At 49.5% G+C, this 25,331-nt stretch overlaps 1 protein-coding gene across 1 annotated transcript in view; it reads left to right on the top strand.

Moving 5' to 3' along the window:
* Window positions 1-25,331, top strand: part of LRFN2 (leucine rich repeat and fibronectin type III domain containing 2) — a 179,917-nt gene that overhangs the window by 104,964 nt on the left and 49,622 nt on the right. Inside the window, 1 exon segment of the mRNA XM_007458182.1 lies at window positions 24,608-24,615. The gene's annotated coding sequence lies outside the window, so the exon portion shown is untranslated.

Genomic DNA, 25,331 nt, shown 5'->3' with positions numbered 1-25,331 from the left:
TACACGTACCATCAAATCTTCCCACTGAAACAAAGAGAACCACTCGGTTGTCAGTGCTGATAATACCCTTTCTCTGCACAACCTACAGAGCTCTCTGTGCACCCCATCTGTGCACGCTCCTCGCCCCCTTGTGGCAGCCCGTGAGCCCCAAGGCCCAGGACCCCGCTCTGTCCATCCCTACCCCTCATCCCCTGCACACAGCTCTGCGTCATGCCAGAGCCAGCACTGCAGGGAGGCAGCCGGTGCTTGTCTCTGATACTGAATGGAATCCCCAAATCCTTCTTTGCCACTTTCCCTCCAGGGACCCACTGGGCTCATATCCTGGTCTCTTCCCTGCGATGCTCTTTTGGTCCAGCTGACCTCTCAGAGCAGTACAGCTACAGCAGTCAGTCAAATGCAGTCTCACAGTCTCAGAGCAGTTGCTGGGATCCCCAGCCCAGCCCAGCCCAGCCCAGACCCTGTCTTCTGGCAAACTCTGGGGGTTATGCCGACCTCTGGCGGCCCTTCCTCCGTGTATGGGATGCAAGTGGCAACCCCAGTCTCCAGCAACCATGAGAGTGGGTGCAGCCCCGGCTGTCCCCACTAGCCGCCATCCTGCCTCAGTGGTTGATGTGGCTCAATACTCATCTTCCTCCAAGATTCAGGAGAGCACAGGGTCTTCTAGCATCACCTTCTCTACGCAAGGAGCATGAAGAATGCGTAATGGATTGAATAGTGGCCCCCCAAATAAGTGCACCCAGGACCTCAGAGATGATCAGTATCTTGAAATGAAATCATCCTGGATTAAGGTGGGCCCTAGTCCCCAGATGGGTGCCCTCATAAGAGTCAAAAAAGGCATCATCTCACCACGCTTTGTAAGACACAAAGGGGCACAGAGAAGACCTCCACGTGAAGACAGAGGCAGAGATTGGAGCGATGCAGCCACAGCTAAGGAAGGCCATGGATTTTGAGGAGCTCCCGGAAGCTGGCAGAGACAAGGTAGGATTCTTCCCAGGAGCCTTCAGAGGGCACAGGGTGCTGCCGACACGTTGATTGCAGACTTCTGGTCTCCGGAACTGAGAGAGAATCGATTTCTGTTTTAAACCACCCAGTTTGTGGCCATTTGTTAAGGCCGCCCCAGGAAAGTACTGGGGAAGAGTCATGATTTACCTGCATGTGCCCTGCTCTCCCTTTTCTAGTCTCCCTCATTACACCGATCCCGTCCCACTGGCCTGCCTGAAGACCCCACGTCTAGATTACCAACAACCATAAGACCATCTTGCATTTATTGAGTGCCTGCTGTGTGCCAGGGAGCATCTGGGCGTTGCATCCCAACGAGCGAGAAAGACGTGTGTGTGGTAGTGATTAAGGCCACAGTGGATCTGCGGGACCGCTTTATAGTCATATATCCTCGGGCAGGTGATTTAACCACTCGACGCCTCAGTCTCTTCAGTAATTAAATGGGGGTGATAACAGCAATGCCCAACTTTGGGGTTGTCAGGAGGATTAAATGAATCAGCCATATATAACACCCTTGAAACCATGCCTGGGACTCAGCAAGTCTCGGCCACTATCTGTCATTTCCCCATGGCTCAGGTGAGGAAATGAAAGCCCAGGTGGGTTATGTCACTTCCCTAACCCAGCTAAGCAGATGGCCAGGCTGAGGTTTAAGCTCAGGTTTTTCTGACTTTGAAGCAGAGGCACTTTCTAGTCTAACAGACACTGTCTCCTTTTCAGGAGCTTCCTGGAGACTTGACATTTAAGCTGAGGGGAGGCATGATGTTACCTGCGATGCTTAACAGGACTTCTTGTCAACGGGTGGCAGCTGGGGGTGCTTGTCACTTTAGAACCATCACTCCTGGCCAACACTTGGCAGAGAGCAGAGCCTTGGAGCTGGGCTGGGCCCAGGAGGTCACCTTTTTTGAGGAGAAAGAAGCTAGACTGGAGACATGGAACTGGGAAGACAAGGTGTGAGCTGCCCTTGGGAAGACAGGGGGAGCCAGATGCAGAGGGGCAGGGATGTGCCAGGCATGCGTTGTGTTCCTCTGATGGCACAGGAGGGCCTCTGCCCCAGCATCTTACCCAATGAGACCTTTTTCCGTAACAGCCTGAGAAACAGGTGCTTAAGAACTGCTGGGGGGACGCAGCCCAGAGTGAGTGAAGGGTGTGAACACCAGGGTGGAAAGAGACAGGAGATTCCAGGCCAAGGAGAATCACAGTCGTAGGAAGTTGAGAGTCAGTGAAAATGAGGTTTGGGGAATGAATGACATGGTTCTGGGCTGTCAGCCCACCAAGGTAACTGAAGGTGGGGATAACAGCCACAGGCAGAGGAGAGAGGCCAAGGGGGAAAATACAATATCGCTGTCTTCAGTGATGCTCGGAGTCATGACACATCCAGGGCTCCTCATAGGACCTCCTTGGAACCACAGGATGCAGTTTCTTGAGTGATTCGTACCAACATCAGCATCAGGAGGAGGGAAATGCGTTGTGCTGCCAGGCTTTCTGAGGAATGATGCTACGGGTTCAGAGCAGGTAAATCTGGAGCTTTATGGGGACACAGGGGGTGCTCAGCCAACCATTTCCCAAGGTCATTTGGCAGGACCCCTGGCAATCCTTATTGGACTAAAAAAGACCACAGTACCCCCCTGCCCTGCTCCCCATGCCCTCAAGACCTCCCCCTTCTGTTGAGTTGCTGCTGTGGGGAACAGTTCGGGTCTTCAGATGCCAACTCAGCTGGCAAACAAGTGAAAAGTTCGGGCAGGCAGTGGTTGCTCTCTCATTGTGAGGATAAGTTCCCAGATTCCTGGCTTTCACAAAGCCCTGCCTGCTAGGTCCCTGACTTGGTGGAATCGATCAGTTGTTTTGACCTAGAGACACCTATCCAGCTCTGGGAGGAGAGAAAACAAGAGAAACTGAAGGGGCGGGGGGGGGGGGGGGGGGAGATTGTGTGTGCCCGAGAGCCACCTATCCGGCGGTGGGAGGAGAGAAAACAAGAGAAACGGAAGGGGCGGGGGGAGGGGGGAGGGAAGATGGAGAGCAGAGATGGGGGTGGGGAGGGCAGGGGGGAGGTGGGGGAGATCCAAGCTTTTTTTATAACCACGTTGTCTTTATCCTCTGTGCACACACAAGGGAGCTTATCATCAAGACCCCTGTGTGTGGGGGGATGCATGCGTTTGGACAGGTTATTGGGTCCCTGTGACCATGCCACCAGATGTGGGATACTTGGGAACATAAGGTTCACTAAATTACTGTGAATAAGTGGGCCTCACTGCTTCTGGGCACTTGGGCACCCCTTTGCCAGCCTTGCTTGCAGGCATGGGGTCCCCTGTTCACCCTCTTCCTACGGGCAAGTCTGTTCTGGCTGTGGGTGCGAGACAAGCCATCTCACAGAGGGCATCTCGATGTGATGCAGAATGAATCAGCAGTCCTGTGAAGGGGGTGCTCTTACTTTTATGCCCATTCTACAGCAGGGAGCTTTAGTGAGCTGCCCCGGGCCACATTGCTGCTAATAACAGAGCAGGGATTTGAATCGGGGCCAGCTGCCTCCAGTCTATGCTCTGGACTCCAAGCCATGCCACCTCCACGGGGCAGCTCAGGTGTGTCAGGAAGAGATTTTAGCAGTCAGAGTAACACCCTTTACAGAGGTCCCCATGGCAGCATCCCTGAATCACGACAGTCCAGTTTGAACACATCCGATGATGGGTTGCTTGTTACTTTGCAAGGAGGCCAGACCCATCTCCCAGGAGTCTGAGTTTTGGGAAAATTCAATGGGTTGTTGAGCCCCAAACTTGCCTCGCTGTCCCTTCCTGCCCTGGCTGAAGTTCTAGAGCCACTGAGAAGTCCATCCTTTTGGCTTGATACCCCTCGGATATTTGCAGGCCAGCCCCATTCCTTCACCTGCAGACTCGGATTGCACAAACAGGGTCCCCTGGCCCCTCAGCTCTTCCTCCTTTTTGGCCATCAGCTCCCACACCCGTCACCTGTCAGGCCCGGTTCTGCTGGACACGCTCTGGTTTGCCCACATTCTTCTCAGCCCGCTGTCCTCGGCTTAGGGACACTCTGGGTGTGACCTGCTCATCAGGTGGCTCTGATGTTATCTCCAGCTCTGACACTCCAAGTGGTACCCGGGGCACGTGCCCCACCCCCTGTCCTGTCTCCTGCCTCTCATGTTCCGCCCCCCTCCTGGTGGTCCCTGAAGTGGGGCCCAGGCCTGGAGGTCGCCTATGTCAGAGCTGAACGGAAGGTGATGTGAGCGCCAAAGCAGGAGGAGGCTGCAGATCCTGAGGTGGGGGGAGATGGGATGGGGTTGGGGGTCATCACACAGGCTGCTCAGTCTTCCAGATTTCTCTCTCTCTCCCTCTGTCAGGGAATTCCTCTAAGAGGAGGCAAGAAACAGCCTCTTTTTTTTTTTTTTTTGGTGGCCACACTGTGAGGCATGTGGGTTCTTAGTTCCCCGACCAGGGATTGAACCCACTGCAGTGGGAGCGTGGAGTCTTAACCACTGGACCGCCAGGGAAGCCCCCAAACAGGCTCTTAACTCACTGGATACGTGGAAAACACTTGGCACAATTTCACTGTTGGTTTCTGTTGCATGGGGGGTGCAGCGGGGAGGGGTGCTGTGTTTCTTCGATGCACGCCCACCCCGTGATCGCCCCTTTCCCAAATGGGCATGCCTCAGGGGACCAAGGCGGCTGGGGCAGGGAAGTCCTAGGTGGGATTCCACAGGGAAGCTGGGGATGTATGACAGGTGAGAACACTGAGGCCCAGGCACATGCTTCGGGTGCCAAGGGCCCCATTGTCCCCCAGTGTGATTGTTTAGAGAGAAACTTCTCCAGTGAGAATTCAAACAGAAGGGGCTGGCTCTGAGGTTACAAGTCTGTCCCTCTGCCCCAGGCAGATGGACACCGGCTGGCAGGGACCCAGCTGCAAGGATGACTAACTCCCAGCGTTAACCAGAGGGCTAAGTGAAGGGACGGTTTACAGAGGTGTGGGCAGGGCAGCGGGCCCACCAGGGCTGGTACACTCCCGGCAAAACAAGGCAGGGAACAAACGGTTACCAGCCCTGGGGACTGCAGAGCAAGGGGAGGGAACACAGGGAACACTGAGGGCTGCAGCCGGGGAGAGGGACTGTCCCACAAGAGCCGTAGCCTTAGGACACAGCCACTGCCAGAACGGCCACGAAGCTGGCGCCATGGCAGGGTGGTGGAAGAAATACCACACCTCACTCTCCAGTCTCCTGTTGGTACCCCTCGGTCACCAAACCCAAGGAAGCCAGAGGAAAGGGAAGTCTGAGAAACGCAGTTGGTTGGGACCAGACCCAGGGGTCAGAGGGGGAAGGGAATGGATTGGAGACGGGGTGGATTCACGGAGAGTAAACAGCATGAACACCAGTGGTGATGGTTGTATTCGTTTCCTCTGGTTGCTGTAACAGATGACCACAAACCGGGCGGCTTAAGACAACTGGAAGGTATTCTCTCACAGTTCTGGAGGCCACAGGTCTGAAATGAAGGCTGTGGTGTGGTGTCCCCTCCAGTGGCTCGGGGGACAATCCTTCCTCCCTTTTTGGCTTGGCTTCTGGTGGCTCCGGGTGTTCCTTGGCTGTGGCAGGAGCATTCCAGTCTCTGCCTCTGTCTTCACATGGCCTTCTTTGCTATGTCTTTTTATCTCCTCTTGTCATTGGATTTGGGGTCCAGGATGACCTCATCACCTTAACTGAATTACATCTTCAAAGACCTTTTTCCCAAACAAGGCAGCACTCACAGGTTCCGGGAGTTAGGAGGCAGGCTTATCTTTTGGGGGAGGGTGGACCATTCAGCCCACTTTAATGGTCATCTCGGGTGAGCTCCTGCCCCTTCTTGATGTCCCCTACACGTGTCACCTCAGTGCATTTCAAAACTGGCCAGGAAGGAAGAAAGGGCTGTTGTTATTTCCAGTTTAGAGATGAAGCCAAAGAAGAGAAGAGATGAGAGGATTCTAGTAAGAAGTAGAGGCGGGACGGGAGCCGGGGGTGTAGCTTTCCTGTGCCATGTGCTCCCGCCCCACCCCGCAACCCAACTGGCACAGATCAGCCCCCTCCTGCTTCCTCAGCACTCTGTCCACTCTCCTCTTAGTATGGTTTTCACTCTGTAGTTTTTTCCTCTTTGGATTTCAGGTGCCCAGACCTGAAGTCGAGTCTCATGTCTCACTGGTTCTCTATGAACTACTTTTATCTGACGATTGAGTTAGTCTTCTTTAGTAATGGAGAGTATGCACTAACTCACCACCAAAGAAACAGCTTGACCATAACCTACATCTGGGCCCAGTCCCTGCATCCCACACCCCCAGATCCCTCCAGATCCGAATCTCCCCATTACTCTGAATGCTGGCCATTTCCCTTTGCTCTCCTTTATATGTGGTTTTATTGCATGTCTTTCTTATCATTATTTTTCTTAAGTTATGATAGTTTCAAGCATATAGAAAAGTGTAGAAAGTAGTGTATTGATACCTGCCTTGCTGTGTGTTAAATGCAGCCAGTAATTGTTGAACACCAACTTTGGGGCTGAACTCTGTGCCAGGCACAGGTCACAGAGATGGCCAAAGCAATCCCGACAGCTGGCGAGGTTGGAACACGTAAACAGGGCATTGTGGGATCTCTAGGTGCTTGGGGTAGGGAGGAAGGGCAGTGGGAGGAGGACTTGTTCCCTTGTCTGTTTCTGACACTAGGTGGGAATTGCTGGAAGGCAGAGACCAGATTCAAAAAGTTCGTCTCTGAAGCCCCACTGCCTGGCTGAGAACAAGTGCTCGCTAAACACGGATAGAATTAATGACAGTGTTTTTTGGAACAGACGCTAAACCTCCCATTCTAGGCCGGCAGGGCCTGCGGTCCACTGAAGAAAGTCATGAGCGAGGCTTGGGGTTGGACGGGTGGAGGGGTTTGCAAGGCAGCCCCGCGCACATCCGATTCAGGGAAAACATTCCCTAGTGAGCCCGTTATATCCCTTTCCACATGGTGACATTTGCACTGGCTTGTGACAGATGCTCTCTAAGTGTGTTCTAATCCTCTCACTAGGAGTTCCCTCAGGCCAGGGTTTGGGGATCTGAGGTCAGGGGCTGAGTGTCCTGCATCAGATTTGGAGATTCCTAAAGCAGAGGCAGTCTGCTCCCATTAGACTGGGGCCACCTGCGACAGGGACTGTGCCTCCTCCATCGTGATGGGAGATGCCATAAGTCAGGTCTGTCTCCCCTCTCAGACTGGGGCATCCTGAGTTTCAGGTGTCTTTCATCTGATAGATCTTCCTGAAGTCGGAGGTTGTTTTCCTCCTTTGACTGGTAGTCCCCTGAAGACAGAGGCTGTATCTCCCCCCCACCATCAGACTGGGCCATCCCTGAGGCTGGGGTGGCTTTTTTCCCATCAGAAGCTCCTGCAGTCAGAGCTGTCTCCTTGCCATTGTGCAGGAGAGAGGGCACACGTTCCCTGTGTGCTTCCAGAGAGCAGAGCCGGGCCCCTGCCTCCTGCCCCTGAGATGTCCTTGAGCAGTGTGAGACGTCTCTGAGACATCCTTGTTTTCTCTTCTTACCTCCCACTCTGGAGATAACTCACCTAAAAACGTCCCTGTTGCATCACCGAACTTTGCGAGGAGTCACTCACCATGTCCCCCAGACACTGTGTCTCCCGCTCTGAGCAGCTGAGATGTGAGTGTGGCCGGACTGCAGGGGGGTGCAGTTGCAGGAGGGGGTGTCACGTCCTGTAATCCAGGTCTTGGCTCCAGTCCAGAGCCTGCTACAGTGTCCGCGGGCTGAGTCCAGCCTCTGGGAGCGTGGGCAGCTGAGCCTCTGCCCCAAGGTGGGATCTAGAGGAAGCTCTTCCCCTCCGCTCACCAACTGATATCAAAGAAAGGACACCAGGGACCTAGGCGGGGGGCAGAGGGGAAGGGGAGAGGGCCTTAATTTTGGACCATACACATCATCATCATCATCATCACCTCATTCAAATTTCCAAATACTACTAAAACATACACTGTCTTTATTTTGCAGATGAGAAAATTAAGGTAGAGAGAGGAGTGGCTTGCCCGGGGTGATCTGAGTAGGGGTAGAGAAGCAGAAGTGGGTCAGAGCACATTCTACCTATAAATCTCATGCTGTGCCCAGCCTAAGACCCTGTGGCTTGCCCTCCAGAAGGAGCGATCCTGGTAGATTCTCGAGTGGGGTCCTCTCTTCTCTGTCCATATCACCTCATGGTGAAGACACCCACTCATCCAGGGTTTTGCTGGATGTGAGGCCAGTGGGTATCTTTCAGGTGGGTGCCCTATCTCCCCCCGCCACCCCCATTATATCAGGGTCTCCTTGAAGATAGGGCTGAGTCTCTGCCCTCAGACTGGGAGCTCTCCAGGGAAAAGCTCTGTTTCCTCCTTCTGGCCCTTCTAGCGGAGACAGTAGTTGCACCGGGAAGACCTCTGCTTAGTGCATTTATAGGTTCTCCCCCTCTTCCCCCTCTCTGGCTGTTGCCTGCTCCCTGGGGTGATCTTGTTATCTTGTCTTAAGGTCATAAAAGCTCCAAACTTCAGATCTGAATGGGCCTGCAAAGGTCATCCCATTTATTCTATCTCCTGGATTCTCTGCAAAGAACATCCCTCTGTCCCACGTGCTTGGCGGCTAAAGAGAGACAGTTAGCTGGAGTCTGACTTCTGTTGCACCGCTTTCCCCTCCTTTCTGTGCACTGGGTAAGAGCCCTGGTACTCCCCTGGTGGGGCCTTTAGAGCATTGGGCTTCTCCACCACCACCCTGCTCTCCAGCTGCTGTCCTCCCCAGTCTTTACTTCCGGTTAAAGCTTCTTATTTCCCATGGGCACCTTTCCGAGGGAAGCAGGGGATGAGTGGGAGGTCACTGCCACCCTTCTCTGGGTGGCCCTTCTGAGCTCACTTCTGTTCCACCTGCCCTCCCTCCCCTCTGTTCCATCCCATCCAGCACACCTCTCCCTTTGAGCCACTGCTGGGCTTCCCCTGATCCCTGGTTAACTGTGGGATGTCTCTTAACTCTCCAAATTCCCACAAATTTGATCATCCTGGGAACTTAATTGGCCCAGAATTCCTAAAGCTGTCAGGTATCAGATCTGGGTCAGATCCTGGGTCAGGAGAGCCCAGGCCTTTTTGGTCAAGTAACACTAGTTCTTTCAATTAATTAATATCTTATGTTGGGTCCCCTTAGAAGCAAACCCAGGTGAGGATTTGAGGGTAGGTACAATATTTGGGGGTGAACTCAGGAAGCATGGGTAGAGAAGTAGGGGAGTGAGAACAGGAAGGGGAGGAAGCCGATACAAGGTGTGTTAAATTACTGATTTGAACAACTGGGACTCAGTCCCACTGGGGACCTCTAGGAGTGCATCAGTTTCCTGTTGCTGCTGTAACAAATACCACAAACTTAGTGGCTTAAAAGAACAAATTTATTATCTTATAATTCTATAGTTCAGAAGTCCACAATTGGTCAGACACAGCTGAAATTAAGGTATTGGCAATGCTGCCTTTCTGGAGGCTCGAGGGCAGGATCCACTTCTTTGCCCTTTCCAGCTTCTAGAGGCTGCCCACATTCATTGGCTTATGGCCTCATCCTTCAGAGGCAGCCATAGCAGGTTTTTTTCACATTGCATCACTCTGCCCTCTTCTGCCTCCCTCTTCCACATTTAAGGGCCATTTTGATTACATTGGGGCCACCAGGATATTCCAGGATTATTTCTATTTTAAGGTCAGCTGATTAGCCACCTTAATTACATCTGCGATCTTAATTCCCCTTTGCCACATAACCTAACATATTCACAGGGTTAGGTTATGGACATCTTTGAGGGGCCATTCTTCTGCCTACCAAAGGAAATTGTATAGGTCACGCTTCAGAGTTGTTCCCACCCAAGGGGTGAGAAAGCCAGGGTATTTATCCACCATTTCCCATTCGGGATTGGTTGCAGGGGGAAGTAATTTCTCAGCATTTCTGGCCTGTCTGCCCTAGCCCAGTGAGCTCCTATGGCCAGAGAAAGCCTTTAGATAGAGTCACAGATGCTTGGAGTGTGAAGCCATCAGCATGCATGGGAATGGTGAGCCCTGAGGAGATACGGGCCACTTACCAACAGAGTCTGCTACAGTTAATTCATCTATTTCTTCATCAGTAATGTGAATGTCTGGTTTGGCCAGGTCTTTACCAGGTCCCAGTGAGAGAATGATGAAATTGATGCCAGAACTTACTCTAGAACAGTGGTCCCCAACATTTTCAGCCCCAGGGACCAAAATGTTTGTTTCATGGAAGACAATTTTTCCATGGACATGAGGGGCAGGGGATGGTTCAGGCAGTAATGCAAGCGATGGGGAGTGATGGGGAGCGGCAGATGAAGCTTCTCTCACTCACCTGATGCTCACCTCCTGCTGTGCGACCCGGTTCCTAATAGGCAGAGGACCGCTACCGGTTGGTGGCCCGGGGGTTGGGGACCCCTGCTCTAGAAGGTTTCACAATATAGTGGAGGGGAGAGACACATAGAAGATGATTATATTGCAGTGTGGTCAGTGTAGCATAGGGACATGAGCTGGAAGTTTACGTGGTCTGGAGTGGGGATAAGTAGTAGATCAGAGAAGGCATCCTGCAGTGCTAAAGCCTGAGTTCACACTGAAGGACATTTAGGAGATGGCCAGACCACAGGGGCACGTCACTGTTCCCGACGGAGGAGATGGCACAAGCAAATACACCAGGGCAAGCAATGGTGTGATACATGCAGGGAGGATGGAGTGGAGTAAGTAGCCTGGTTTAAAACACTGCGCAGGGAACTGTGCGAATTCCTCTGTAGAGCTAGGGGGTGTGGTCGTGGGGCATTAGGGCCCGCAAGAAGAGGTTTGAACACCATCTTGCAGCAAATGGGAAGCCATTGAAGGTTTTGAGGCAGGAAGTGGTGTAGCCAGATGAGCATACTTGGTAGGTCCCTCTGTTCCTGGTGTGGAAAATGGGTTTGAGGTAGTGGGACTGGAAGCAGGGGAGATTAGTGAAGAGCTATTGCAGTGGTCCAGGGGAGAGAAGAGCCTCCAAATTAGGATTCTGGTTACAGAGGTAGAAAGGCATATGTTGGTATTCCAAGGCCAGCTCTGTTTGTAGATAAAATATTATTTAGGATGAAGTATGACTTTGACTTACAGAAAATCCAAATTGGACATCAAAAGTTTATTCCATTTTACATAAAAGCCCAGCTAGGCAGCCTGGCCTCCTTCCATCTCGTTGCCCTGATGGCTATGGCCTCCATTTCCAAACTCACGTCCTGGTCCAAGATGGCCAGTGCAACTCCAGCCACCACACCTACCTTCCAGGCAGCAGGAAGAAGAGGGAAGGGTCAAAACCCTTTATGATTCTGACACTAATTCCCATGTGTGTTGTTTCCCCACTCCACCGAGCAGTTCTCCAAGACCAGCTGTGTGTCCTATAGCTCAACTCAATTCTGACGCAATCTACCTGGAGACAGTGTCAGATCCTACAGGTTAAGGACTCAGTCCCACAAGACTGCCCCCGCCCCCACTTCAGACATCATTTGCAAGTCCAGTTTGTCTTCTGTGCTTCTGAGTAACTGACTATAGATCAGAGGTTCCCCATGACCCTCTCCTTGGGTTTGATTAATTTGCTAGAGCAGCTCACAGAACTGAGAGAGACATTTTACTTACTAGCTCACTGGTTTGTTATAGAAAAGATATAACTCAGGAACAGTCAGTTGGAAGAGATGCACAGGGCAAGGCATGTGGGAAGGGGCATAGAGCTTCCATGCCCTGCCCAGGTGTGCCACTCTCCTGGCACCTCCAGGTGTTCACCACCCCAGAAGTTCTCCAAACCATTTTTGATGAGGATTCGTCATAGACGCATGAATGATTAATCTTTGGCGATTGGTGATTGATTCAGCCTCTCTTCCCTCCCAGGAGGTCAGGAGGGTGGAAATGAAAGTTCCAACCCTCTAACTAAATGGTTCACTCCCCTAGCAACCAGCCCCTACCCTTAGGTGTTTTCCAAAAATCACCATTAACGTAGCAAAGGATACCTTTATGGCTCTCATCACAGGAAGTTACAAAGGGTTTTAGGAGCTCCGTGCCAGGACTAGGATGAAAACCAAATTATATTCTAATAAGAGTGTATCACAACTGCCTGTAAGGACACTTCTTGTAAGTCGCATATACCTCTGCGCCTTACACCTCTTTGGCCAGAACTTAGTCCTGTGGCCACACCTAGTTGCAAGAAGAGCTTGGAAATGTTGTCTTCTTTCTGGAAGCCACATGCCCAGCCACAAAAGAAGGGCACAGTGGACCCTGGAGGCAACTGGTCGTGATGAGGTAAAGGTGAACATGTGTATTGTGGCCAGACTGTCCTGGCTTCCATTCTTTGTTACCTTGGACCCTTCCTCCGAACCTTGGTGCCCTCATCCATAAACAGAGATTTAGGACTCTTGTAAAGATTCGATGAAGTAACAGACGCAGAAACTTTATAAACTGTCGAGTGCTATCACTTGTGAGGTATCCCTGTGGTTGTGTTCATTGTGGCCCCATTGATGAGTTGGAATTGCTTTACAAGGATGCCAGTAAAAAAGCTTGGGATGTAAGAAGTAGGAAAAGAGGAGTGTGGTGGCAGGGATTCTTCCAGACAGAGAGGGCTTAGGGCAGGAAGGCTGGGAATCGAGTACTGAGGGCACCTGCGGGGTGCCCTGGAATGAGGTCCACGTATCTCTGAAGGAGACATCTTCAGCCAAAGCCCAGCGGTTGTACCTGGAATCGGGCAAGAGCATATGGAGGCACTTGGATTGTTTCCTTCATAATCCAGCCATCTTCAGGGCCTCCCCCATCAGTCTGAGCCTATACCAAGCTTCTGTCCTGGGACCAAGGCAAAGTGAAGATTCCTTGCTGAGGCCCTGTTTTTCTCTTCATTGGCAAATTAAATCATTTCTTGGTTTAGCTGAGGTGTTCCTTGTAGTAATTATTGCTCTATCAGTCAACGGAAAGGTTTTAATTCCACAAGGGTGCATGCAAATCGCGCATTTTGCATTTGCCCAGCTTTAATCAATGCTGTAACAGAATTAAGAGGTCCCAGCAAGCCTTGTGATCTTACCTAAGCTGATAAAGAATGAGCCTACATAATTACACGTAAGACCTTAGCTAATGCACTTGTCGATAACTGGTGACCACATTTTTCTGTCTTGTATCACATTTTCTCTAGTTTATTCAGATATTGACTAAAAGCATGTGGTTTTTAGAGGCAGGGCCAGTCTATCATTGCTACTACCATTTAAGGTTTTTATGTCATCTTCTTTCATGTCACCCTAATTACGTTAAATTTCAACCTCAAGCCCGGTCATCAGTAATCTCCATCCTCTCTCCTGCTTGCTTTTCCTCAGCACTTACCACCTTCTAGTATGCTCTTTATTTTATTTGTTTATCTCATTTATTCTCTGTCTCTCCTCTGTTGTTGTTGTTTTTGTTTTGTCTCATTTATTCATTGCTGTGTCCTCAGAGCCTAGAACAGTGCCTGGCACGTGGTAGAAACTCTGTAAATTATTTGCTACTGGAAGGAATGAATCACCTGATAGGACTGTTGTATACTCAGTGGGCATAATTTCTAACGTCACTTTTGGCTCTAAAATTCTGTGTTTCCAGATGCTTGGTATATAGTGTATGCTTGCCCCAGCTGGTTGATTAAATAAATGGATGAATCAAATGTTACATTACAATGAAGGAAAATAATGTCATGTTCCATCCAATAGCCTCCCCTCCCCCCTAGGTGTTCCGCAGACCCAGCTGGCCAGAAGGAGGGAGGCATGGAGAACAAGCATATATTCTCTGCCCTTATCTCTCCAGCACACGGCCAATTTTTAAAATAGCATGTAATGACCATTGCATAAAGATGTCACTGCGTCAGTGCTGTCCCCAGGCAGCTGGGAGACTGTGAAGCCCTCGTGTCTTTCTGTGACAATCTCCCAGGGACCACAGAGGGGGCCTCCTGGCCCAGCTCACCTACTCCATTTGTAACCCGACTCCCAGGATAGGGTATTCTGCTAAATACACGGTCTCCCTTATCAGCCTCTCCTATGGTAATGCCCTTGCTACACAAGCCAGACAATTAGAGGTAATTGGGATAATCGGCATTTATTATGGCAATTTGCATTTTTCTACAGCAGGCAGTACAGAATTTACCACCCGGCTTGGGAATGTGCTTTTTGGATCTGCGCTGAATTTGGCTCTCCATTCTGAAGCACTTTTTAGAGCCCACAGGATTTGTCCCTCCTTTGCTCACATGATGTCCTAAGGGCTGCATTAGGTGTGAATCTTCCCAGCCAATCGAAGGGGAACATGCAAATTAGGGTCTGGGAATTAGGGAAGCCTCACTTCCATCGTCTGGAGCCTGGGGCAGAATCTACTGCCAGGAAGGAGCCCTGGGTCTGCGGTCAGACCCCTGGTGACTGATTTTTTGCTACATTGACCAGATGTTTGACTTAATTGACAGAATTGTTTCATGGTCCCAGCTGAGTAACTCAAGGCTCAAGCCTGCTGTCATGTGATGGCTCTCCACACATAAGCCCAGGGGGCTTCTGAACACAGGGGTGCCTGTTCCTGTCTGCAGCCACCTCCTCTGGTATGGATATTTCCATTGTGCCAGCCTCTTGGGTACCCACTTTTCCCTCTCATGAAAGAGGGCAGCGTTGTGCAGTGATCATAACAGTCAGCTCTCCACTGCAGCTTCCTGGCTTGAAATCTCTTCTCCACCAGTTGTTAGCTGGGTGACCATGAGTTCCTTAATCTCTTGGTGCTGCAGTTTCCTTGTCCTTAAAGTGGAGGTAACAATAGTACCTGACTCTAGGGTTGACATAAGAATCAAGTGAGATCACGTCCCCTAGGAGAAAGCAGGAGACAGACATTAGATGTTCTCATTAAAAGATCCTCTCTCCAGCTACTCCCCAAGCCTTCATTATGCATCTTCACCAACCCATCTACAAGGTACAAAGTTCCAAGTGTCCCCAAGGAAGCACAGATAAGAATGCTTTAGCTGACTGGAGAAGGGAGCGATTGATCTGGGTGTGGACAACATGCAGGTTTTTCGAGGGGAAGAGGTGGCATTTGTTCTGGGCCCTAAAAGACTGATAAGATAGGACCTGCAGAGAGGAGGTGGAGGCCATTAAGAAGCAGGAAAGGGTGGGCTATGGATTAAGAGATGTTCACGGCAAAGGTCGCATGTTTGTATCTGTACTTGAAATATCTCTATTTACATAAAAAGGCAGTGTTTTCAATTTCACTGCAATTCACAAGGGAGTTATGCATTACTCACAGGCTACCCAAGCCTCTTACTCTATTCCATCACCCCCTGGGCAGGGATACCAGGGGGACCTGTCATCCCCTTCCATGGCAGCTCCTCTGGTCTAAGACTTTATTCCTATGCCAGTCCCATCATAGAGTTTGTCCACTTTGTTGAGAATGTGGCAGCCAAGCTGGAGAGACAATTTGCTTGGATTATTGGGGAAAGTGAGGAGTGTTAGATGGTGGAGGTAATAGATTGCTAGACCCTTCAGAGCCCCCAACCTGCCTGCCTAGGAGAAGGACCTGGCTTTCCTTCTTAGGGAGGAAGAGATCTTTAGCCAGGCTCATAAATAAGAAAGATTGCTTTTGTTGCAGTTGGTCCTATGGGTTCTTGGAAAGCATGTGTGGAATAAACCAAAACGTTCTCTGCAGCCTCTTTTTATCCAGCTTATCAGTTAGTTTAATGTGAAGTTGCTATAACAGAGTCCTGAGAGAGTGGCTTAAAAAAGATGAAGGTATGTTTTACTCTCACATAACAGTCTAGCTGGTTCAGGCTGGTGGGGCCACTGTGATTGACAGAGCATTCAGACCCAGGTTCCTTTTGTCTTGTGCCTCAGCTCTCCCCTGGGCATTGTGCTCATCTGCATGGTTGGAGCTGTGTGGCTGGCACATTTGCTTTCCAACATGTGGGAACTGGAAAGAGAAGCTGAGTATAAAGGCTCTTCTTTAAAACAAGGGATGCAGGAGTTGCACTCATCGCTTCTGCACACTTTCTTTGGAAAACACAAGATCACACTGTCACACCCAACCCTAGGAGGGCCTGGGAATTAGTCTCTGGCTGCTACTTTGTGCCCAGTGGAGCCCTGGGGAAGGGATGGGATCTGTTAGCATGAGGAATCAGAGTGCTTAGTGTTTCTGCTCTGACTGTTGAGGAAATAGAGGCAGCTGAGAGTTATTTCATGTTGCTCTGGACCATCACCTCCCAATGGAGCTAGGACTTAGAACCCCATTATGCAGATAGCAGAAGACAGCTGTGGAACTGAGCCCTAAAAGGAATGTGTGTTGCTGTTTTCTGGGCCCTCTGGGCTGCTCTTAAGCAGTACCTCATTTCATGAGAATGTCCACCACCCAGCCCCCCGCCGCCTCCTGCACCAGGGCCATCCCTGGCTACGTGAAGGAACAGCACCAAGTATCAACAAAACATCCATTCTGGTGAACTGCCCATTCGCTGACCTGTCCTGACATCGATTCACGTTTGCAAAGCCGTTGTCCGTGGTTTCATCTGTTCCTCATGGCTACCCTAGGATGAAGCCTGGCAGGTTTTCTCCACATCATCAAAGAGAAGACAGGCTCAGTGAAGTTATGTGATATATTAGTTAGGATAATCTAGTTATGCTTTAATAACAAGCAGCCCCAATCTCAGTACCTGAACACAACAAAGGTTTACTTTTCACCCACATGAAGTAAAAGGTGCCTGAGTGACTCTTCAGGGAAACTGTCCTCCATGTGGTTCTCAGAGATCCAGGCTGATGATGGCTCCGTCTTCTTGTAGCTTCATCATCTGGACCATGTAACCCCCTTGGTCCTCGTGGTAGGGCAAGAGAGAAACTAGAATCATGTCTGATGATGACGCACAGTCTGCTCACATTTCATTAGCCAGACGTAGTCACGGAGCTCACAGACCTGCAAGGGGGCCGGGTCGAGGAGTGTTGTTTGGAAGCGGGGAGAGGTGGGTGTTGGTGAACACTAGACATATTGACCACAAATGTTTTGCTCAAGATCCCATGGCAAATAATGGCACCTTAAGCTTTTTTAAGAGTTTTCTCATTTCTGATGTAACCCTAGTCTGACAATAAGGCAAGCTCCACTTACTCTTCCCTGGGAATAACAACAAATAATTGCAAATAATTACCTTTGTGACTGATAAGATAGTCATCTGGGGGAGAAAAGGCTAATCCCATAACCAGAAACTCCTTGTAGATGCTGAGCTTTCTTGCAAATTAGGCAGCTTACTTATATTTCAAGGCCTCAAATCCACATAATTACAATCCCTGTTTTTGGGTTAGGGCCGTGGGAAAACCCTCTTAAAATGCACACTTTCTCTTGGCTTGCAGACAGGCATGTACAGCCAACATTATTCATTCATACCTCCATATGGCCATGGCATTCTTAGTGGGCAGAGTCTGGGAGTAAGAACAGGTAGGGGAAGAGGGGGAGGAGAAAGAGGAAAGGGGAGGAGGTGCAGAGGGGAGGGTGTGGGATGCCTGGAGGGGAGGGATGATGACCAGCCTAATCTCTCACTGAGTAAAAAGCCGAAGAGCTATATGGTCGACCTGTTACTGATTAGAGAAAAGTACGTATAGGCTGAGAGGGACTCTGGTGCCATTTTTCCCAGGTGCCAAAATTCCTCTAAGTAAGTATGAGTAGGGCTGCCTTTGAGGCTTGTTCGTGTGGCCTCGACCCAAGGAACACAGCTGCTCTTTCTTCATTCTTCTCTTTTCTGGGAGGGAGCCATGAGCCTTGGGTCCTGGACAGCCGTTTAATAACTGTGTAACTATGGAGAGGCTTCCAATCTCTGTTTTCGTTTTCTTCATTTGTAAAATAGAGATGAAAATATTCTCTCCGGGGATCTTGGAGAATCAAACATGCAGATATACCAGTTTTGTTAACTATAAAGGGCTGTGCAAACTAAGGGGTTACCACTGTGCTATTGTCACCATCACCACCATCATTACCATCATCACCGTCATCGTCATGATCATCAACATCATTATTGTTATTTTATTCCCCTACATGAGAGCAGAAGATACGAAGATAACAGCAATTATAAGTACCCGGAGTGGCTGCGGAATCTGGCTATTTCTGGCTTAGGAAACAAATCTCATTGGCATACCTGGATCCGGTTTCTCTCAGTCTCTCTTTCCTCGATCCACTTCCCTCTGGTGCAGTGTCTTTCTCCTCTGGCTGTCTGTGCAGTTAGCTGCCTCTTCCTTTCAGTCGGAAGTGAAACCACACTTCTGGATATCTGTATTAGTTTTATATCGCTGCATAACAAATGACCACAGATGTTGTGGCTTAAACAACACAGATGTATTGCCTCGCTGTGTCTGTAGATCCTCTGCTCAGGGTCTCACGTGGCTGAAATCAAGGCATTCTTACCTGGAGGCTCAGCTAGGGAGATATCCACTCCTAAGCTCTTTCAGATTGCCAGCAGAATTCAGTTCCCTGTGGTTATAGAACTGAGGCCCCTGCTCTCTTTTTGGTTGTCAACTGGGGGCCTCCCTTAGCTTCCAGAGGCTGCCCACTGTTCCCTGCCACACGACCCTTCCACAGCATGGTAGTTTGCACCTTCAAGGCCAGCAGGAGAAATCCCTCTGATCTTAGGAAGGGCTGAGTCCCTTTTAATGGCTCACCTGATTAAGTCAGGCCCATGCAGGATAATCTCCCTTTTGATTAACTCAAAGTCAGTTGATGAGGGACCTTCTTTAGTAACATCCACAAAACTTTTATGTCATATAATGTAACTTAATCACAGGAGTAATATGCCATCATATTCACAAGTCCCCACGTCCCACTTCCTCACTCTCAAAGGGAAGGGATTCTACAAGAGGTGGCCTCTTAGAGGCCATCTTGGAATGCTACCTACCCCGGTACCCAAGAGGTCTCAAGCTGAATTCTAGTCCATAAAGGTTGAGTCTCCTTTTGTACCCTAAAATTGAAAGATACAAAGAGACCTAGAAACAAGTAATTGTCAGCATGGTTATCTTAGCCTGGGGTTCGTAGAAATGAGAGCCTGGGGTGGAGATTAAATACTGATGCTTATTTGGGAGGTACAGTCCCAGGGCAGTGAGAGTGAGGCAGAAGGGGAGGAAGGCAGGGAAGGATGGGAGGCACAGCATGGTGATGGGTCACTGTCATTGCGGTGGCCACTGCTTCACAACAAGCCACAAGGAGGCATCAGATGAACCTGCTCAGCTGAGCAAAAATTCTCAGGACAGGTTGTGTGGAGGATCCATACTTTGGAGGGAAGAGGCAATATAGGAAGCTAGCTCCTGTCTCCTGTTTCCACTGGCCCCTTTGGGGAGCTGCTCTAGAAGCCAGATCCCATGCCTTGGAATGTGGCGTCTTATTCCAGGCCACGCTTGTCTTCATGGAAGTGTTCTGCCATGGCGGCCACTGAGATGGGGCAAGTGGCTAATGATCTGGGAGCCAGGTGAGGCCAGGAGATCATGGTGTGTTTGGTAGGGTGACACACACGAAGCCCGTGGTGATGCAGAGGCAACCACTCATAGAGGAATGAGAACAAGGGCAACAGAGAGCTCCTGCTGTGGTCCAAGTGGGGGAAATGGCTCAAAAGCAGGAACAGTAGGAATACGGGGGCGAGGGGGGGAGATCAAGACATTTTCATTTATTTAAGGTATTTATAACTACTTTTTTTATTATAGAGGTAGTGCCTTTCAATAAAGAATGGAAATAGTAAAAAAGTGTGAATGGTAAAATGAAAGTCTTTTTTATGGCCCAGATTTCCAGGTACAGTTCCCAGAGAAACCACAATTTTTCTGTGTTCTTCCAAATATTGTCTGGCTTATAAATCAAAGATAGATGAGAGATAGATAGATAGATAAAGTGTGTATTCTTTTGTGGGGTACATATAGGATCTGACGATACATTAGGTTTTGGCAACTCAGCATTTCAAATATGGATGTGCTACAGGTGAATACTTAAATTATATACAGTCTTTGTCTACCGTAAACAATGCTGTAATGAAATCCTCGTACCTACTTCTTTGTGCATATGGGCAAGTATCTGTGTAGAATTAACTTCCTAGATGTGGACTAGTGGATGCAATTTGAATTTCTATACGTATTGCCAAAGCGTCTTCCTAATTTGCACACCCTCTCCTCACTACCCCAACAGTATTTGGTTGTACTTGTTTGCCTATAGCCCCACCAGCACTGGGTATTCACAGTCTTTACCACCCTCTCAATAAAAAATATTGAGATGTTTTCATTTGCATTTCCTTAATTATGAATAAGGTTGAGTATATTAGACATTGAGGGAGTTTTTGTTTTAAAGATTTTTTTTTCATGTGGACCATTTTTAAAGTCTTTATTGAATTTTGTTACAATATTGCTTCTGTTTCACGTTTTGGTTTTTTGGCCACAAGGCATGTGGGATCTTAGCTCCCTAACCAGGGATCAAACCTGCACCCCCTGCATTGGTAGGCAAAGTCTTAACCACTGGACCTCCAGGGAAGTTCTGAGGGAGTTTTAACATAATGAAGGTCTGACTTTTTACATGCCCACTGGATCTGGCAGTCCATCCTCTTGGTCTGGAGTATCCCAGCTGAACAGGGTCACTTCTAACAGGATGAGATGGAGCAGAGAGATTGTCCAGCACAAAAGGTCATGGGGACTGAGGGTTAACCTGAATCAGGGAGAGGCTGGTAGATGTTTGAACCCAATGCATGATGGATGGGGCTGAACTTTTACATGCCCATTGACTTTGAGCTTTGGCATATCTGTGAGAACCTTGAAATTAGTTTGCTGTAAAGGATAGTCAGTATGAGTGACTTTCTGATCCTGGGCACAAAGCATGCACCCAGCAAATCAGAGACCCTGAGAGGGATCTGTGAGTAAAACTCCAAACCTTCCTGCAAAACATCCAGTCCTGACCACACTTCCCTTGGGGAAATGCCTTTGGGGAAAAAGGAAGGATTTTTGAACCCAGAGGGAAGAAACATCTGGACATCAAAGCCAACTCAAAGGTAGTTGTGTGTGTCTGTGAATGTCTGGAGGGGGAGCAGTGGGGGGAGGCTTCCACCATTGGGGGAGTTATGGTGGGAGTGGTTTTGCTAAGGGTGGTGGCTGTCGGGGTGTTGGGGTGATGCTCTTTATAGGGATGCTTCCCTCTTAGATCCTTAAAGCTAGAGAGAGCTGAGACTTCCTTCATCCATCCTCCATAGTGGGATATAGATGAGAATATCAGTGCCAGCCAATCACATCCCCCTTTCTCCACAATAGCATTGCCACATCCTCACTCTCCAACTCTCCTTTTCCCTTCTTCCTTTTCCCTCCAGCCTCTTGACACAATCAGTGACTTTGCCAGGGTAAGAGTTCCTTACAGGACACACATAGGGAAGCGCTGCTGATTGCTTACTGGAGCGAGCTGGGGCCTCCACCTGCAGTGGTGATGAGAGTGGAGCAGGGCCCTAGAACATCCCCCATGGGGAAGAAATCACCTACTGCTTCATCTCCTACACTTGGCAACAGGTCACTCTTATTCTGCATAAGTAACTTACGCTACAACCCAGCATCTTGCCCTAGGGGGCTGGTGTGTCTGTTTCCAAAGTTCCATGTATTCATTTATATTCTCTCTCTCTCTGCTCCCTCTTCCGCTCTCCTTCCCTGCCTCTCCCCTTCCTTCCTCCCTTCTTCCTTCCCTTTCTCTCTCCATCTTTCACTCGCACTCCCGCCCTCCGTCTCTCCATGTGTGTTTCCCTTCCCATGTGATAAGGAGGTGTGGGGGAGAAGGGAAACACCATTTGTTCACACAGTTGTCTTCAGGGAAACTTGCTGGTGTCGTCAGTCATCTTTCTCCTGTTAGTGGATCTGTGTGGCTCCTCTCAGAGCCCTGTCACCATCTGTAAGGTCTTCTGGACCTGATGGAACAGTCAGGTGGGTCTAGTCCCTCAGTTCTTCTAGGTTTTGATGTAGAGAGTTTAGGGAGGGTTGTGCTCACACACCACAGACCCGTAGACCGAAGGGCACTCCTCTCTCCCACACTCAGGATGCCCTGGGGTAAGAGTCCACCTGGGCTCAGAACTCACCAATGTGGACAGTGACATTATAATCCTTACTGGCGACACCACTGGCTGTTGTGGCTTTGACAGCTCATGTGGTTAATTCTGGATCATTGTCAGCTTGGAATGCTAACGGTATCACAGGAGCAGACTGATGGCATGGTGGACCCAGGATTGCGTGGCCTTGGACTTGTGATGTTGACCAGCCATGACTCTGGCCTTGAGGCCAGCTGATACCATGGATGTTAAGCGGGCTGACCTAGAGAAACTCCCACCTGCTTTGTCACATTACACAGCAAATCTGGTATGTGCCTCACCCTTTGTTCCTGGAAGACTTTCACTGCGGAGGTAAGGTTGAACACTTTAGAAGTCCTCCCAGAGTCTTCCACCAGTGCCCCTGTCCTCTTTCCTCCTGCCTCTGTTTCTCCTCGTGTGGAAAGGAAGATAATGGTAATCCCAGTGCTGACCTGGAGTGTCCATAATATCATTTTCGTTGGTAGAGATATCCTTGGAAGCGACAAGATGAAGGAGTGATGGTTCCTGGAAGATTGTCCACCAGCAGCCTGTGGCGTTCTTCCTCATTCCTAATCTGTAATCATCGCTCTGCAGCCAAAGTGGTCCAGGCCCAAGAGCACATCCCCACAAGGCCTTCCTCCTGTGCTTTGGGACCCCTCAGAAGGGGCTTCTTGCATCCTCTGGTCACACAGAGCTACACGTGAGACTAGGGAGTGGAAGAGAGCTTGCATGTCTTGAACAAGGCAAGGCTCACAGAAGGATGCCACTTGGCACTCTGGTTCCTTCTTATAAGTGTCAGGAAACCGGGATCAACACAGTGCCACTGAATTCTGCTAATGAAATGTCTGCTCTCCTGAACACGGGTCTCATGGCCAGCCTAGAGAGATGCTCATTAAGTGAAAGGGCTGATAATTCAATCACTGCAGGGCTGGGCATAAGCAGAGGTTGCTGCTTCCCTGGGAAAGAGCTTGCCCGACTCCCCCCCACCAACGCCCTTTCTCTACCTCCTGCCCCACCCACTCGAGCTGGGGCTGGGGATGGTTTAGTCTCTCCAAATCATGTCTCAGGAATTAGAGCTTGTGCAGGAAGAGCAGCATCTAGAAATCTCCAGCCTGTCTCCATTCAGACAAGTAATGGTTTGACATCCAGCAAGGGCTTCTTGCCAGCTTCTAGAATAGGGGTTCAATTTTGGGGGCAGATAACCTCTACCTTGCAGAATCTGATGGAGGCTGTGGACATTCCTGCCAGAAAAATGCTTGACCACACAAAATTCAGCACACGATTCCAATAAGTTCATAGACCCCAGAAACCCTTCCTGTGCTGCTGGGTTACATCACATGTGTCCAGCTCCACAGGTGCACTTCCTTCCAGTTTTGGGGGGAACAATGATAGTAAAGCTAATAGTAATGTGGGTGGAGATGTCTCGGTGATCTCTTTGAGTTGAATGCCACCTTCAGCCCACATCTGTGCACGTCTAAATGTTGTCCATCCTGCAGGCCTCATGGCAAAGCCTCTGAAATTCATCCCTGGTTCTCCTTTCCTCTCCCTCGTCTGAGAACATTGTACCCCTAACGACGATGACCATTTTCTTCTTACACTATATGTTTATACGCCTTCTGTCCTCTCTACGGGAGACCTATTCCCAGGAGGTGGGGACCAGCCATATTTGTTTCATCTTTGGCTGCCCCTCAACACCTATTGTAGAGTCTTTTCTATGTAGCCAGTTCTCAGTATATGTTTTCTGGATGCATGATGAATGTGTGTCCTCCCTTGGGGACTGCCTGCATGTCTAACCAGCCTGCCTACAGTAGGATGAAGCTGGACATTGACAAACACGGCCCACCTGGGCTTCCTTGCAGGCTTCAAACACAGTTGCATCTCCCACATGCACCCACTCAGGGATACGGAGAAGGCTGTCCCCGAGAGGAGACGTTCCTCCCTTCTTCCCATGCAGCAGTCTCAGGATTCTTTGACATTTAACTCCAGTGCAGTTTGTTTGTTTTCACCCGAGTTGAAAATACCAACAAATGTCACCCGCCTTCATTCCCCTGTCCTACTAACACGTGACTTTGATGGGCCAGGATCCAGCAACACTAATGAGCATCTCAGGTCTTCCTGAATTAGCAAGGGGATGCAGAGCTCTGTGTAGGTAGGAGGTGGGTGTGGAGGTGGGTCCAGCAGGAGAAGGGTGAGCACAGAGTTAGGCATGAGGGCAGGGATGCCTGCCAAGGCCAGTGGTAGAGCAAGGAGGTCGGGGATGAGGGTCCTTTCACCAGCACCATCAAAGGGAAAGATGGCTCGATAGTCCTATGCCTCTCACTGTTCAAAAGGACTTCTCCACATTGCCCTGAAGGTTGTCTGGTTGTTCCCTGCATCTGGGCCAGCTCCTGCCTGCCATGTACCTTTCTCAGGGATGGAGCTTGGATGCCACCTTATACTTTTTGGAAATTATATCAGAAATTGATTTCATTGTGAATGATAAAAAACAAAACAAAGTAACCTAAATGAGAAAGACTTTTTTTTCTCTCTCATGTAGAAAGTACAGGCAATAAGGTCTATATTCAAGTGAACAGCATTGTAACAATGTCAAGTTCCTGCTTTGATAATGTACTATAGGTATATGAGATGTTATCACGGGGGAAAGTGGGGTGAAGAGTCTATGGGAATTCTTACTATTTTTGAAACTTCTTATGAGTCTTAAACTATTTTTTTAAGTTATAATGAAAACAAAACCAAAAACTTCAGGGATTCCAGGACTATATGGTGGTGCTATGATCACCAGGTGCCCAGGTTCCTTCTGTTTTGTCACTTTGTATCCTCAAACACATGGCTACCAGTTCGTGGACCAAGATAGCTGTGCAAGTTCTGTCCATGCATCAACATTCCAGTTATTAGGAAAGAGGGAGGGGCAAAGAAGGGTGCATCCTTTCTTAAAGGAAACCTCTAGGGTATCACATACTAGTGTTTTACTTATAGCCCATTGGCTAAAATTTAGTCATATGACCACACCTACGTACAAGGGAGGCTGGGAAATGTAGTCTTTATTCTGCATGGCTTTGTGGCCAAATAACACGTGGGGCTTCTTACTGGGGAAAAGGGGAGAATGGATATTAGCGGACAACCAGGGGACTCTGTACTGTCACACCATGGAGGAAGTGCACAACGCTGGACGTTAAGGAAGGGCTGGCTGATTTGATTGCCCTCCTAACTCTCCAACCTGACTTCTCCGCTACTCCTCCACTCACCTACAGCAGGAAGTTGCCCTGTTT

Source organism: Lipotes vexillifer, unplaced genomic scaffold, assembly GCF_000442215.2.
Source record: "Lipotes vexillifer unplaced genomic scaffold, Lipotes_vexillifer_v1.1 scaffold4, whole genome shotgun sequence".
Classification (NCBI taxonomy): Eukaryota; Metazoa; Chordata; class Mammalia; order Artiodactyla; family Lipotidae; genus Lipotes; species Lipotes vexillifer.
Note: the sequence above shows the minus strand (reverse complement) of the source record. Positions and strands in the feature narration are given on the sequence as shown.